Here is a 15,683-nt window from a genome sequence, read left to right as displayed (position 1 = left end):
TGTGTGTCTGTGTTACTGGGTGTCAGTGTGTGTCTGTGTTACTTGGTGTAAGTCTGTGTCTTTGTTACTTGGTCTCCGTGTGTGTCTGTGTTACTGGGTGTCAGCGTATGTCTTTGTTACTGGGTATCAGTGTATGTCTTTGTTACTTGGTGTCAGTGTATGTCTTTGTTACTGGGTGTCAGTTTGTGTCTTTGTGACTTGGTGTCAGTGTATGTCTTTGTTACTTGGTGTAAGTGTGCGTCTTTGTTACCTGGTGTCAGTGTATGTCTGTGTTACTTAGAGTAAGTGTGTGTCTTTGTTACTTGCTGTCCGTGTGTGTCCGTGTTACTGGGTGTCAGGGAATGTCTTTGTTACTGGGTGTCAGTGTATGTCTTTGTTACTTGGTGTAAGTGTGTGTCTGTGTTACTGGGTATCAGTGTCTGTCTTTGTTACTTGGTGTCAGTGTATGTCTGTGTTACTTGGTGTCAGTGTATGTCTGTGTTACTTGGTGTAAGTGTGTGTCTGTGTTACTGGGTGTCAGTGTGTGTCTGTGTTACTTGGTGTAAGTGTGTGTCTTTGTTACTTGTTGTAAGTGTATGTCTTTGTTACTTGGTGTCAGTGTATGTCTTTGTTACTTGGTGTCAGTGTGTGTCTGTGTTACTGGGTATCAGTGTATGTCTTTGTGACATGGTGTAAGTGTGTGTCTTTGTTACTTGGTGTAGTTGTATTTCTTTGTTACTTGGTGTCAGTGTATGTCTTTGTTACTTGGTGTAAGTGTATGTCTTTGTTACTTGTTATAAGTGTGTGTCTGTGTTACTTGGTGTAAGTGTGTGTCTGTGTTCCTGGGTATCAGTGTATGTCTTTGTTACTTGGTGTCAGTGTAAATCTGTGTTACTTGGTGTAACTGTTTGGCTGTGTTACTGGGTATCAGTGTATGTCTTTGTTACTTGGTGTCAGTGTATGTCTGTGTTACTTGGTGTAAGTGTGTGTCTTTGTTACTTGGTGTCCGTCTGAGTCTGTGTTACTGGGTGTCAGTGCATGTCTTTGTTACTTGGTGTCAGTGAATATCTGTGTTACTTGGTGTAAGTGTGTGTCTTTGTTACTTGGTGTAATTGTATGTCTTTGTTACTTGGTGTCAGTGTATGTCTGTGTTACTTGGTGTCAGTATATATCTGTGTTACTTGGTGTAAGTGTGTGTCTTTGTTATTTGGTGTAATTGTATTTCTTTGTTACTGGGTGACAGTGTATGTCTGTGTTACTTGGTGTAAGTGTGTGTCTGTGTTCCTGAGTATCAGTGCATGTCTTTGTTACTTGGTGTAAGTGTGTGTCTTTGTTACTTGGTTCAAGTGTGTGTCTGTGTTACTTGGTATCAGAGTATGTCTTTGTTACTTAGTGTAAGTGTGTGTCTGTGTTACTGGATAACAGTGTATGTCTTTGTTACTTGGTGTCAGTGTATGCCTGTGTTACTTGGTGTAAGTGTGTGTCTGTGTTACTGGGTAGCTGTATGTCTTTGTTACTTGGTGTAAGTGTGTGTCTGTGTTACTGGGTGTCAGTGTGTGTCTGTGTTACTTGGTGTAAGTCTGTGTCTTTGTTACTTGGTCTCCGTGTGTGTCTGTGTTACTGGGTGTCAGCGTATGTCTTTGTTACTGGGTATCAGTGTATGTCTTTGTTACTTGGTGTCAGTGTATGTCTTTGTTACTGGGTGTCAGTTTGTGTCTTTGTGACTTGGTGTCAGTGTATGTCTTTGTTACTTGGTGTAAGTGTGCGTCTTTGTTACTTGGTGTCAGTGTATGTCTGTGTTACTTAGAGTAAGTGTGTGTCTTTGTTACTTGGTGTAAGTGTATGTCTTTGTTACTTAGTGTCAGTGTATGTCTTTGTTACTGGGAGTCAGTGTGTGTCTTTGTGAATTGGTGTCAGTGTATGTCTTTGCTACTTGGTGTCAGTGTGTGTCTGTGTTACTGGTTATCAGTGTATTTCTTTGTTACTTGGTGTCAGTGTATGTCTGTGTTACTTGGTGTAAGTGTATGTCTTTGTCACTTGGTGCAATTGTCTGTCTTTGTTACTTGGTGTCAGTGTATCTCTGTGTTTCTTGGTGTAAATGTGTGTCTTTGTTACTTGGTGTTAGTTTATGTCTTTGTTACTTGGTTTCAGTGTATGTCTTTGTTACTTGGTGTCAGTGTGTGTCTGTGTTACTGGGCATCAGTGTATGTCTTTGTGACTTGGTATCAGTGTATGTCTGTGTTACTTGATGTCAGTGTGTTTGTTTGTGTTACTGCTTCTCAGTGTGTGTCTGTGCTACTTGGTGTAAGTGTGTGTCTTTGTTACTTGGTGACATTGTGTGTCTGTGTTACTGGGTGTCAGTGTATGTCTTTGTTACTGGGTGTCAGTGTATGTCTTTGTTACTTGCTGTAAGTGTGTGTCTGTGTTGCTGGGTATCAGTGTCTGTCTTTGTTACTTGGTGTAAGTGTGTGTCTGTGTTACTGGGTATCAGTGTCTGTCTTTGTTACTTGGTGTAAGTGTGTGTCTGTGTCACTGGGTATCAGTGTATGTCTTTGTTACTTGGTGTCAGTGTATGTCTGTGTTACTTGGTGTAAGTGTGTGTCTGTGTTACTGGGTATCAGTGTATGTCTTGGTGACTTGGTGTCAGTGTATGTCTTTGTTACTGGGTGTCAGTGTGTGTCTTTGTTACTTGGTGTCAGTGCATGTCAAAATAGTTGGTGTCAGGGTATGTCTGTGTTACTTGGTGTAAGTGTGTGTCTTTGTTACTTGGTGTAAGTGTATGTCTTTGTTACTTGGTGTCAGTGCATGTCTTTGTTACTTGGTGTCAGTGTGTGTCTGTGTTACTGTGTATCAGTGTATGTCTTTGTGACTTGGTGTCAGTGTATGTCTTTGTTACTGGGTATCAGTGTGTGTCTTTGTGACTTGGTGTCAGTGTATGTCTGTGTTACTGGGGGTCAGTGTGTGTCTGTGTTACTGGGGGTCAGTGTATGTCTTTGTTACTTGGTGTAAGCGTATGTCTTTGTTACTTGGTGTCAGTGTGTGTCTTTGTTGCTGTTTATTAGTGTTTCTCTGTGTTAATGGGTGTCAGTGCGTGTTTGTTTGTGTTGCTGGGTGTCAGTGTGTATCTGTGAAACTAGGTGTCAGTATTTAGTTTAGTTTAGAGATACAGCACTTTAACACGCCCTTCGGCCCACCGAGTCTGTGCCGACCATCAACCACCCATTTATACTAATCCTACACTAATCCCGTATTCCTATCACATCCCCACCTGTCCCTATATATCTCCCTACCACCTACCTATACTAGGGGCAATTTATGATGGCCAATTAACCTATCAACCTGCAAGGAAAACGGAGCAACCGGAGGAAACCCACGCAGACACAGGGAGAACTTGCAAACTCCGCACAGGCAGTACCCAGATTCGAACCCGGGTCCCTGGAGCTGTGAGGCAGCGGTGCTAACCGCTGGGCCAATGTGCCCCCCTCCACCCCAGTGTGTGCCTGTGTCACTGGGTATCAGTGTATGTCTTTGTTACTTGGTGTCAGTGTATGTCTGTGTTACTTGGTGTAAGTGTGTGTCTGTGTTACTGGGTGTCAGTGTGTGTCTGTGTTACTTGGTGTAAGTGTGTGTCTTTGTTACTTTGTGTAAGTGTATGTCTTTGTTACTTGGTGTCAGTGTATGTCTTTGTTACTTGGTGTCAGTGTGTGTCTGTGTAACTGGGTATCAGTGTATGTCTTTGTGACTTGGTGTAAGTGTGTGTCTTTCTTACTTGGTGTAGTTGTATGTCTTTGTTACTTGGTGTCAGTGTATGTCTGGGTTACTTGGTGTAAGTGTATGTCTTTGTTACTTGGTGTAAGTGTGTGTCTGTGTTACTTGGTGTAAGTGTGTGTCTGTGTTCCTGGGTATCAGTGTATGTCTTTGTTACTTGGTGTCAGTGTATGTCTGTGTTACTTGGTGTAAGTGTTTGGATGTGTTACTGGCTATCAGTGTATGTCTTTGTTACTTGGTGTCAGTGTATGTCTGTGTTACTTGGTGTAAGTGTGTGTCTGTGTTACTGGGTGTCAGTGTGTGTCTGTGTTACTTGGTGTAAGTGTGTGTCTTTGTTACTTTGTGTAAGTGTATGTCTTTGTTACTTGGTGTCAGTGTATGTCTTTGTTACTTGGTGTCAGTGTGTGTCTGTGTAACTGGGTATCAGTGTATGTCTTTGTGACTTGGTGTAAGTGTGTGTCTTTGTTACTTGGTGTAGTTGTATGTCTTTGTTACTTGGTGTCAGTGTATGTCTGGGTTACTTGGTGTAAGTGTAGGTCTTTGTTACTTGGTGTAAGTGTGTGTCTGTGTTACTTGGTGTAAGTGTGTGTCTGTGTTCCTGGGTATCAGTGTATGTCTTTGTTACTTGGTGTCAGTGTATGTCTGTGTTACTTGGTGTAAGTGTTTGGCTGTGTTACTGGCTTTCAGTGTATGTCTTTGTTACTTGGTGTCAGTGTATGTCTGTGTTACTTGGTGTAAGTGTGTGTCTGTGTTATTGGGCGTGAGTGGGTGTCTGTGTTACTTGGTGCAAGTGTGTGTCTTTGTTACTTGGTGTCCGTGTGTGTCTGTGTTACTGGGTGTCAGTGCATGTCTTTGTTACTTGGTGTCAGTGAATATCTGTGTTATTTGGTGTAAGTGTGTGTCTTTGTTACTTGGTGTAATTGTATGTCTTTGTTACTTGGTGTCAGTGTATGTCTGTGTTACTTGGTGTCAGTGTATATCTGTGTTACTTGGTGTAAGTGTGTGTCTTTGTTATTTGGTGTAATTGTATTTCTTTGTTACTTGGTGACAGTGTGTGTCTTTGTTACTTGGTGTAGTTGTATGTCTTTGTTACTTGGTGTCAGTGTATGTCTGGGTTACTTGGTGTAAGTGTATGTCTTTGTTACTTGGTGTAAGTGTGTGTCTGTGTTACTTGGTGTAAGTGTGTGTCTGTGTTCCTGGGTATCAGTGTATGTCTTTGTTACTTGGTGTCAGTGTATGTCTGTGTTACTTGGTGTAAGTGTTTGGCTGTGTTACTGGGTATCAGTGTATGTCTTTGTTACTTGGTGTCAGTGTATGTCTGTGTTACTTGGTGTAAGTGTGTGTCTGTGTTACTGGGTGTCAGTGTGTGTCTGTGTTACTTGGTGTAAGTGTGTGTCTTTGTTACTTTGTGTAAGTGTATGTCTTTGTTACTTGGTGTCAGTGTATGTCTTTGTTACTTGGTGTCAGTGTGTGTCTGTGTAACTGGGTATCAGTGTATGTCTTTGTGACTTGGTGTAAGTGTGTGTCTTTGTTACTTGGTGTAGTTGTATGTCTTTGTTACTTGGTGTCAGTGTATGTCTGGGTTACTTGGTGTAAGTGTATGTCTTTGTTACTTGGTGTAAGTGTGTGTCTGTGTTACTTGGTGTAAGTGTGTGTCTGTGTTCCTGGGTATCAGTGTATGTCTTTGTTACTTGGTGTCAGTGTATGTCTGTGTTACTTGGTGTAAGTGTTTGGCTGTGTTACTGGGTATCAGTGTATGTCTTTGTTACTTGGTGTCAGTGTATGTCTGTGTTACTTGGTGTAAGTGTGTGTCTGTGTTATTGGGCGTGAGTGGGTGTCTGTGTTACTTGGTGCAAGTGTGTGTCTTTGTTACTTGGTGTCCGTGTGTGTCTGTGTTACTGGGTGTCAGTGCATGTCTTTGTTACTTGGTGTCAGTGAATATCTGTGTTATTTGGTGTAAGTGTGTGTCTTTGTTACTTGGTGTAATTGTATGTCTTTGTTACTTGGTGTCAGTGTATGTCTGTGTTACTTGGTGTCAGTGTATATCTGTGTTACTTGGTGTAAGTGTGTGTCTTTGTTATTTGGTGTAATTGTATTTCTTTGTTACTTGGTGACAGTGTGTGTCTGTGTTACTGGGTGTCAGTGTATGTCTTTGTTACTGGGTGTCAGTGTATGTCTTTGTTACTTGCTGTAAGTGTGTGTCTGTGTTGCTGGGTATCAGTGTCTGTCTTTGTTACTTGGTGTAAGTGTGTGTCTGTGTTACTGGGTATCAGTGTCTGTCTTTGTTACTTGGTGTAAGTGTGTGTCTGTGTCACTGGGTATCAGTGTATGCCTTTGTTACTTGGTGTCAGTGTATGTCTGTGTTACTTGGTGTAAGTGTGTGTCTGTGTTACTGGGTATCAGTGTATGTCTTTGCGACTTGGTGTCAGTGTATGTCTTTGTTACTGGGTGTCAGTGTGTGTCTTTGTTACTTGGTGTCAGTGCATGTCAAAATAGTTGGTGTAAGTGTATGTCTTTGTTACTTGGTGTAATTGTCTGTCTTTGTTACTTGGTGTAAGTGCATGTCTTTGTTACTTGGTGTCAGTGTATGTCTTTGTTACTTGGTGTCAGGGTATGTCTGTGTTACTTGGTGTAAGTGTGTGTCTTTGTTACTTGGTGTAAGTGTATGTCTTTGTTACTTGGTGTCAGTGCATGTCTTTGTTACTTGGTGTCAGTGTGTGTCTGTGTTACTGTGTATCAGTGTATGTCTTTGTGACTTGGTGTCAGTGTATGTCTTTGTTACTGGGTATCAGTGTGTGTCTTTGTGACTTGGTGTCAGTGTATGTCTGTGTTACTGGGGGTCAGTGTGTGTCTGTGTTACTGGGGGTCAGTGTATGTCTTTGTTACTTGGTGTAAGTGTATGTCTTTGTTACTTGGTGTCAGTGTGTGTCTTTGTTGCTGTTTATTAGTGTTTCTCTGTGTTAATGGGTGTCAGTGCGTGTTTGTTTGTGTTGCTGGGTGTCAGTGTGTATCTGTGAAACTAGGTGTCAGTATTTGGTTTAGTTTAGAAATACAGCACCTTAACAGGCCCTTCGGCCCACCGAGTCTGTGCCGACCATCAACCACCCATTTATACTAATCCTGCACTAATCCCGTATTCCTATCACATCCCCACCTGTCCCTATATATCTCCCTACCACCTACCTATACTAGGGGCAATTTATGATGGCTAATTAACCTATCAACCTGCAAGGAAAACGGAGCAACCGGAGGAAACCCACGCAGACACAGGGAGAACTTGCAAACTCCGCACAGGCAGTACCCAGATTCGAACCCGGGTCCCTGGAGCTGTGAGGCTGCGGTGCTAACCGCTGCGCCAATGTGCCCCCCTCCCCCCAGTGTGTGCCTGTGTCACTGGGTATCAGTGTGTGTCTTTGTTACTTGGTGTCAGTGTATGTCTGTGTTACTTGGTGTAAGTGTATGTCTGTGTTACTTGGTATAAGTGTGTGTCTGTGTTACTGGGTGTCAGTGTGTGTCTGTGTTACTTGGTGTAAGTGTGTGTCTTTGTTACTTTGTGTAAGTGTATGTCTTTGTTACTTGGTGTCAGTGTATGTCTTTGTAACTTGGTGTCAGTGTGTGTCTGTGTAACTGGGTATCAGTGTATGTCTTTGTGACTTGGTGTAAGTGTGTGTCTTTGTTACTTGGTGTAGTTGTATGTCTTTGTTACTTGGTGTCAGTGTATGTCTGGGTTACTTGGTGTAAGTGTATGTCTTTGTTACTTGGTGTAAGTGTGTGTCTGTGTTACTTGGTGTAAGTGTGTGTCTGTGTTCCTGGGTATCAGTGTATGTCTTTGTTACTTGGTGTCAGTGTATGTCTGTGTTACTTGGTGTAAGTGTTTGGCTGTGTTACTGGCTTTCAGTGTATGTCTTTGTTACTTGGTGTCAGTGTATGTCTGTGTTACTTGGTGTAAGTGTGTGTCTGTGTTATTGGGCGTGAGTGGGTGTCTGTGTTACTTGGTGCAAGTGTGTGTCTTTGTTACTTGGTGTCCGTGTGTGTCTGTGTTACTGGGTGTCAGTGCATGTCTTTGTTACTTGGTGTCAGTGAATATCTGTGTTATTTGGTGTAAGTGTGTGTCTTTGTTACTTGGTGTAATTGTATGTCTTTGTTACTTGGTGTCAGTGTATGTCTGTGTTACTTGGTGTCAGTGTATATCTGTGTTACTTGGTGTAAGTGTGTGTCTTTGTTATTTGGTGTAATTGTATTTCTTTGTTACTTGGTGACAGTGTGTGTCTTTGTTACTTGGTGTAGTTGTATGTCTTTGTTACTTGGTGTCAGTGTATGTCTGGGTTACTTGGTGTAAGTGTATGTCTTTGTTACTTGGTGTAAGTGTGTGTCTGTGTTACTTGGTGTAAGTGTGTGTCTGTGTTCCTGGGTATCAGTGTATGTCTTTGTTACTTGGTGTCAGTGTATGTCTGTGTTACTTGGTGTAAGTGTTTGGCTGTGTTACTGGCTTTCAGTGTATGTCTTTGTTACTTGGTGTCAGTGTATGTCTGTGTTACTTGGTGTAAGTGTGTGTCTGTGTTATTGGGCGTGAGTGGGTGTCTGTGTTACTTGGTGCAAGTGTGTGTCTTTGTTACTTGGTGTCCGTGTGTGTCTGTGTTACTGGGTGTCAGTGCATGACTTTGTTACTTGGTGTCAGTGAATATCTGTGTTATTTGGTGTAAGTGTGTGTCTTTGTTACTTGGTGTAATTGTATGTCTTTGTTACTTGGTGTCAGTGTATGTCTGTGTTACTTGGTGTCAGTGTATATCTGTGTTACTTGGTGTAAGTGTGTGTCTTTGTTATTTGGTGTAATTGTATTTCTTTGTTACTTGGTGACAGTGTGTGTCTTTGTTACTTGGTGTAGTTGTATGTCTTTGTTACTTGGTGTCAGTGTATGTCTGGGTTACTTGGTGTAAGTGTATGTCTTTGTTACTTGGTGTAAGTGTGTGTCTGTGTTACTTGGTGTAAGTGTGTGTCTGTGTTCCTGGGTATCAGTGTATGTCTTTGTTACTTGGTGTCAGTGTATGTCTGTGTTACTTGGTGTAAGTGTTTGGCTGTGTTACTGGGTATCAGTGTATGTCTTTGTTACTTGGTGTCAGTGTATGTCTGTGTTACTTGGTGTAAGTGTGTGTCTGTGTTACTGGGTGTCAGTGTGTGTCTGTGTTACTTGGTGTAAGTGTGTGTCTTTGTTACTTTGTGTAAGTGTATGTCTTTGTTACTTGGTGTCAGTGTATGTCTTTGTTACTTGGTGTCAGTGTGTGTCTGTGTAACTGGGTATCAGTGTATGTCTTTGTGACTTGGTGTAAGTGTGTGTCTTTGTTACTTGGTGTAGTTGTATGTCTTTGTTACTTGGTGTCAGTGTATGTCTGGGTTACTTGGTGTAAGTGTATGTCTTTGTTACTTGGTGTAAGTGTGTGTCTGTGTTACTTGGTGTAAGTGTGTGTCTGTGTTCCTGGGTATCAGTGTATGTCTTTGTTACTTGGTGTCAGTGTATGTCTGTGTTACTTGGTGTAAGTGTTTGGCTGTGTTACTGGGTATCAGTGTATGTCTTTGTTACTTGGTGTCAGTGTATGTCTGTGTTACTTGGTGTAAGTGTGTGTCTGTGTTATTGGGCGTGAGTGGGTGTCTGTGTTACTTGGTGCAAGTGTGTGTCTTTGTTACTTGGTGTCCGTGTGTGTCTGTGTTACTGGGTGTCAGTGCATGTCTTTGTTACTTGGTGTCAGTGAATATCTGTGTTATTTGGTGTAAGTGTGTGTCTTTGTTACTTGGTGTAATTGTATGTCTTTGTTACTTGGTGTCAGTGTATGTCTGTGTTACTTGGTGTCAGTGTATATCTGTGTTACTTGGTGTAAGTGTGTGTCTTTGTTATTTGGTGTAATTGTATTTCTTTGTTACTTGGTGACAGTGTGTGTCTGTGTTACTGGGTGTCAGTGTATGTCTTTGTTACTGGGTGTCAGTGTATGTCTTTGTTACTTGCTGTAAGTGTGTGTCTGTGTTGCTGGGTATCAGTGTCTGTCTTTGTTACTTGGTGTAAGTGTGTGTCTGTGTTACTGGGTATCAGTGTCTGTCTTTGTTACTTGGTGTAAGTGTGTGTCTGTGTCACTGGGTATCAGTGTATGCCTTTGTTACTTGGTGTCAGTGTATGTCTGTGTTACTTGGTGTAAGTGTGTGTCTGTGTTACTGGGTATCAGTGTATGTCTTTGCGACTTGGTGTCAGTGTATGTCTTTGTTACTGGGTGTCAGTGTGTGTCTTTGTTACTTGGTGTCAGTGCATGTCAAAATAGTTGGTGTAAGTGTATGTCTTTGTTACTTGGTGTAATTGTCTGTCTTTGTTACTTGGTGTAATTGTCTGTCTTTGTTACTTGGTGTAAGTGCATGTCTTTGTTACTTGGTGTCAGTGTATGTCTTTGTTACTTGGTGTCAGGGTATGTCTGTGTTACTTGGTGTAAGTGTGTGTCTTTGTTACTTGGTGTAAGTGTATGTCTTTGTTACTTGGTGTCAGTGCATGTCTTTGTTACTTGGTGTCAGTGTGTGTCTGTGTTACTGTGTATCAGTGTATGTCTTTGTGACTTGGTGTCAGTGTATGTCTTTGTTACTGGGTATCAGTGTGTGTCTTTGTGACTTGGTGTCAGTGTATGTCTGTGTTACTGGGGGTCAGTGTGTGTCTGTGTTACTGGGGGTCAGTGTATGTCTTTGTTACTTGGTGTAAGTGTATGTCTTTGTTACTTGGTGTCAGTGTGTGTCTTTGTTGCTGTTTATTAGTGTTTCTCTGTGTTAATGGGTGTCAGTGCGTGTTTGTTTGTGTTGCTGGGTGTCAGTGTGTATCTGTGAAACTAGGTGTCAGTATTTGGTTTAGTTTAGAAATACAGCACCTTAACAGGCCCTTCGGCCCACCGAGTCTGTGCCGACCATCAACCACCCATTTATACTAATCCTGCACTAATCCCGTATTCCTATCACATCCCCACCTGTCCCTATATATCTCCCTACCACCTACCTATACTAGGGGCAATTTATGATGGCTAATTAACCTATCAACCTGCAAGGAAAACGGAGCAACCGGAGGAAACCCACGCAGACACAGGGAGAACTTGCAAACTCCGCACAGGCAGTACCCAGATTCGAACCCGGGTCCCTGGAGCTGTGAGGCTGCGGTGCTAACCGCTGCGCCAATGTGCCCCCCTCCCCCCAGTGTGTGCCTGTGTCACTGGGTATCAGTGTGTGTCTTTGTTACTTGGTGTCAGTGTATGTCTGTGTTACTTGGTGTAAGTGTATGTCTGTGTTACTTGGTATAAGTGTGTGTCTGTGTTACTGGGTGTCAGTGTGTGTCTGTGTTACTTGGTGTAAGTGTGTGTCTTTGTTACTTTGTGTAAGTGTATGTCTTTGTTACTTGGTGTCAGTGTATGTCTTTGTAACTTGGTGTCAGTGTGTGTCTGTGTAACTGGGTATCAGTGTATGTCTTTGTGACTTGGTGTAAGTGTGTGTCTTTGTTACTTGGTGTAGTTGTATGTCTTTGTTACTTGGTGTCAGTGTATGTCTGGGTTACTTGGTGTAAGTGTATGTCTTTGTTACTTGGTGTAAGTGTGTGTCTGTGTTACTTGGTGTAAGTGTGTGTCTGTGTTCCTGGGTATCAGTGTATGTCTTTGTTACTTGGTGTCAGTGTATGTCTGTGTTACTTGGTGTAAGTGTTTGGCTGTGTTACTGGGTATCAGTGTATGTCTTTGTTACTTGGTGTCAGTGTATGTCTGTGTTACTTGGTGTAAGTGTGTGTCTGTGTTATTGGGCGTGAGTGGGTGTCTGTGTTACTTGGTGCAAGTGTGTGTCTTTGTTACTTGGTGTCCGTGTGTGTCTGTGTTACTGGGTGTCAGTGCATGTCTTTGTTACTTGGTGTCAGTGAATATCTGTGTTATTTGGTGTAAGTGTGTGTCTTTGTTACTTGGTGTAATTGTATGTCTTTGTTACTTGGTGTCAGTGTATGTCTGTGTTACTTGGTGTCAGTGTATATCTGTGTTACTTGGTGTAAGTGTGTGTCTTTGTTATTTGGTGTAATTGTATTTCTTTGTTACTTGGTGACAGTGTATGTCTGTGTGACTTGGTGTAAGAGTATGTCTTTGTTACTTGGTGGAAGTGTGTGTCTGTGTTACTTGGTGAAAGTGTGTGTCTGTGTTCCTGTGTATCAGTGTATGTCTTTGTTACTTGGTGTAAGTGTGTGTTTTTGTTACTTGATGCAAGTGTTTGTCTGTGTTACTTGGTATCAGTGTATGTCTTTGTTACTTGGTGTAAGTGTGTGTCTGTGTTACTGGATAACAGTGTATGTCTTTGTTACTTGGTGTCAGTGTTTGTCTTTGTTGCTGTTTATTAGTGTTTCTCTGTGTTAATGGGTGTCAGTGCGTGTTTGTTTGTGTTGCTGGGTGTCAGTGTGTATCTGTGAAACTAGGTGTCAGTATTTCGTTTAGTTTAGAGATACAGCACTTTAACAGGCCCTTCGGCCCACCGAGTCTGTGCCGACCATCAACCACCCATTTATACTAATCCTACACTAATCCCGTATTCCTATCACATCCCCACCTGTCCCTATATATTTCCCTACCACCTACCTATACTAGGGGCAATTTATGATGGCCAATTAACCTATCAACCTGCAAGGAAACCGGAGCAACCGGAGGAAACCCACGCAGACGCAGGGAGAAGTTGCAAACTCCGCACAGGCAGTACCCAGAATCGAACCCGGGTCCCTGGAGCTGTGAGGCTGCGGTGCTAACCGCTGCGCCAATGTGCCCCCCCCCCCCCCCCCCCCCAGTGTGTGCCTGTGTTACTGGGTATCAGTGTATGTCTTTGTTACTTGGTGTCAGTGTATGTCTGTGTTACTTGGTGTAAGTGTGTGTCTGTGTTACTGGGTGTCAGTGTGTTTCTGTGTTACTTTGTGTAAGTGTGTGTCTTTGTTACTTTGTGTAAGTGTATGTCTTTGTTACTTGGTGTCAGTGTATGTCTTTGTTACTTGGTGTCAGTGTGTGTCTGTGTAACTGGGTATCAGTGTATGTCTTTGTGACTTGGTGTAAGTGTGTGTCTTTGTTACTTGGTGTAGTTGTATGTCTTTGTTACTTGGTGTCAGTGTATGTCTGGGTTACTTGGTGTAAGTGTATGTCTTTGTTACTTGGTGTAAGTGTGTGTCTGTGTTACTTGGTGTAAGTGTGTGTCTGTGTTCCTGGGTATCAGTGTATGTCTTTGTTACTTGGTGTCAGTGTATGTCTGTGTTACTTGGTGTAAGTGTTTGGCTGTGTTACTGGGTATCAGTGTATGTCTTTGTTACTTGGTGTCAGTGTATGTCTGTGTTACTTGGTGTAAGTGTGTGTCTGTGTTATTGGGCTTGAGTGGGTGTCTGTGTTACTTGGTGTAAGTGTGTGTCTTTGTTACTTGGTGTCCGTGTGTGTCTGTGTTACTGGGTGTCAGTGCATGTCTTTGATACTTGGTGTCAGTGAATATCTGTGTTACTTGGTGTAAGTGTGTGTCTTTGTTACTTGGTGTAATTGTATGTCTTTGTTACTTGGTGTCAGTGTATGTCTGTGTTACTTGGTGTCAGTGTATATCTGTGTTACTTGGTGTAAGTGTGTGTCTTTGTTATTTGGTGTAATTGTATTTCTTTGTTACTTGTTGACAGTGTATGTCTGTGTTACTTGGTGTAAGTGTATGTCTTTGATACTTGGTGTAAGTGTGTGTCTGTGTTACTTGGTGTAAGTGTGTGTCTGTGTTCCTGTGTATCAGTGTATGTCTTTGTTACTTGATGTAAGTGTGTGTTTTTGTTACTTGGTGCAAGTGTTTGTCTGTGTTACTTGGTATCAGTGTATGTCTTTGTTACTTGGTGTAAGTGTGTGTCTGTGTTACTGGATAACAGTGTATGTCTTTGTTACTGGGTATCAGTGTATGTCTTTGTTACTTGGTGTAAGTGTGTGTCTGTGTTACTGGGTATCAGTGTATGTCTTTGTTACTTGGTGTAAGTGTGCGTCTGTGTTACTTGGTGTAAGTGTGTGTCTGTGTTCCTGAGTATCAGTGTATGTCTTTGTTACTTGGTGTCAGGGTATGTCTTTGTTACTTGGTGTAAGTGTATGTCTTTGTTACTTGTTATAAGTGTGTGTCTGTGTTACTTGGTGTAAGTGTGTGTCTGTGTTCCTGGGTATCAGTGTATGTCTTTGTTACTTGGTGTCAGTGTATGTCTGTGTTACTTGGTGTAAGTGTTTGGCTGTGTTACTGGGTATCAGTGTATGTCTTTGTTACTTGGTGTAAGTGTGTGTTTTTGTTACTTGGTGCAAGTGTTTGTCTGTGTTACTTTGTATCAGTGTATGTCTTTGTTACTTGGTGTAAGTGTGTGTCTGTGTTACTGGATAACAGTGTATGTCTTTGTTACTTGGTGTCAGTGTATGTCTGTGTTACTTGGTGTAAGTGTGTGTCTGTGTTACTGGGTAGCAGTGTATGTCTTTGTTCCTTGGTGTAAGTGTGTGTCTGTGTTACTGGATGTCAGTGTGTGTCTGTGTTACTTGGTGTAAGTCTGTGTCTTTGTTACTTGGTCTCCGTGTGTGTCTTTGTTACTGGGTATCAGTGTATGTCTTTGTTACTGGGTATCAGTGTATGTCTTTGTTACTTGGTGTAAGTGTGTGTCTGTGTTACTGGGTATCAGTGTATGTCTCTGTTACTTGGTGTAAGTGTGCGTCTGTGTTACTTGGTGTAAGTGTGTGTCTGTGTTCCTGAGTATCAGTGTATGTCTTTGTTATTTGGTGTAAGTGAGTGTCTTTGTTACTTGGTGTAAGTGTGTGTCTGTGTTACTTGGTATCAGTGTATGTCTTTGTTACTTGGTGTAAGTGTGTGTCTGTGTTACTGGATAACAGTGTATGTCTTTGTTACTTGGTGTCAGTGTATGTCTGTGTTACTTGGTGTCAGTGTATGTCTGTGTTACTGGGTGTCAGTGTGTGTCTGTGTTACTTGGTGTCAGTGTATGTCTGTGTTACTGGGCGTCAGTGTGTGTCTGTGTTACTTGATGTAAGTGTGTGTCTTTGTTACTTGGTGTAAGTGTATGTCTTTGTTACTTGGTGTCAGTGTATGTCTTTGTTACTTGGTGTCAGTGTGTGTCTGGGTTACTGGGTATCAGTGTATGTCTTTGTGACTTGATGTAATTGTGTGTATATGTTACTAGGTGTAATTGTATGTCTTTGTTACTTGGTGTCAGTGTATGTCTGGGTTACTTGGTGTATTTCTATGTCTTTGTTACTTGGTGTAAGTGTGTGTCTGTGTTACTTGGTGTAAGTGTGTGTCTGTGTTCCTGGGTATCAGTGTATGTCTTTGTTACTTGGTGTCAGTGTATGTCTGTGTTAATTGGTCTAAGTGTGTGGCTGTGTTACTGGGTATCAGTGTATGTCTTTGTTACTTGGTGTCAGTGTATGTCTGTGTTACTTGGTGTAATTTTGTATCTGTGTTACTGGGTGTGAGTGTGTGTCTGAGTTACTTGGTGTAAGTGTGTCTCTTTGTTACTTGGTGTCCGTGTGTGTCTGTGTTACTGGGTGTCAGTGCATGTCTTTGTTACTTGGTGTAAGTGTATATCTGTGTTACTTGGTGTAAGTGTGTGTCTTTGTTACTTGGTGTAATTGTATGCCTTTGTTACTTGGTGTCAGTGTATGTCTGTGTTACTTGGTGTCAGTGTATATCTGTGTTAATTTGGTGTAAGTGTGTGTCTTTGTTATTTGGTGTAATTGTATTTCTTTGTTACTTGGTGTCAGTGTATGTCTGTGTTACTTGGTGTAAGTGTATGTCTTTGTTACTTGGTGTAAGTGTGTGTCTAAATACTTGGTGTAAGTGCATGTCTTTGTTACTTGGTGTAACTGTATGTCTTTGTTACTTGGTGTCAGTGTATGTCTTTGTTACTTGGT

The sequence above is a fragment of the Heterodontus francisci genome, unplaced genomic scaffold, assembly GCF_036365525.1.
Source record: "Heterodontus francisci isolate sHetFra1 unplaced genomic scaffold, sHetFra1.hap1 HAP1_SCAFFOLD_69, whole genome shotgun sequence".
Taxonomy (NCBI): Eukaryota; Metazoa; Chordata; class Chondrichthyes; order Heterodontiformes; family Heterodontidae; genus Heterodontus; species Heterodontus francisci.
This window is presented reverse-complemented; position numbering follows the sequence as displayed.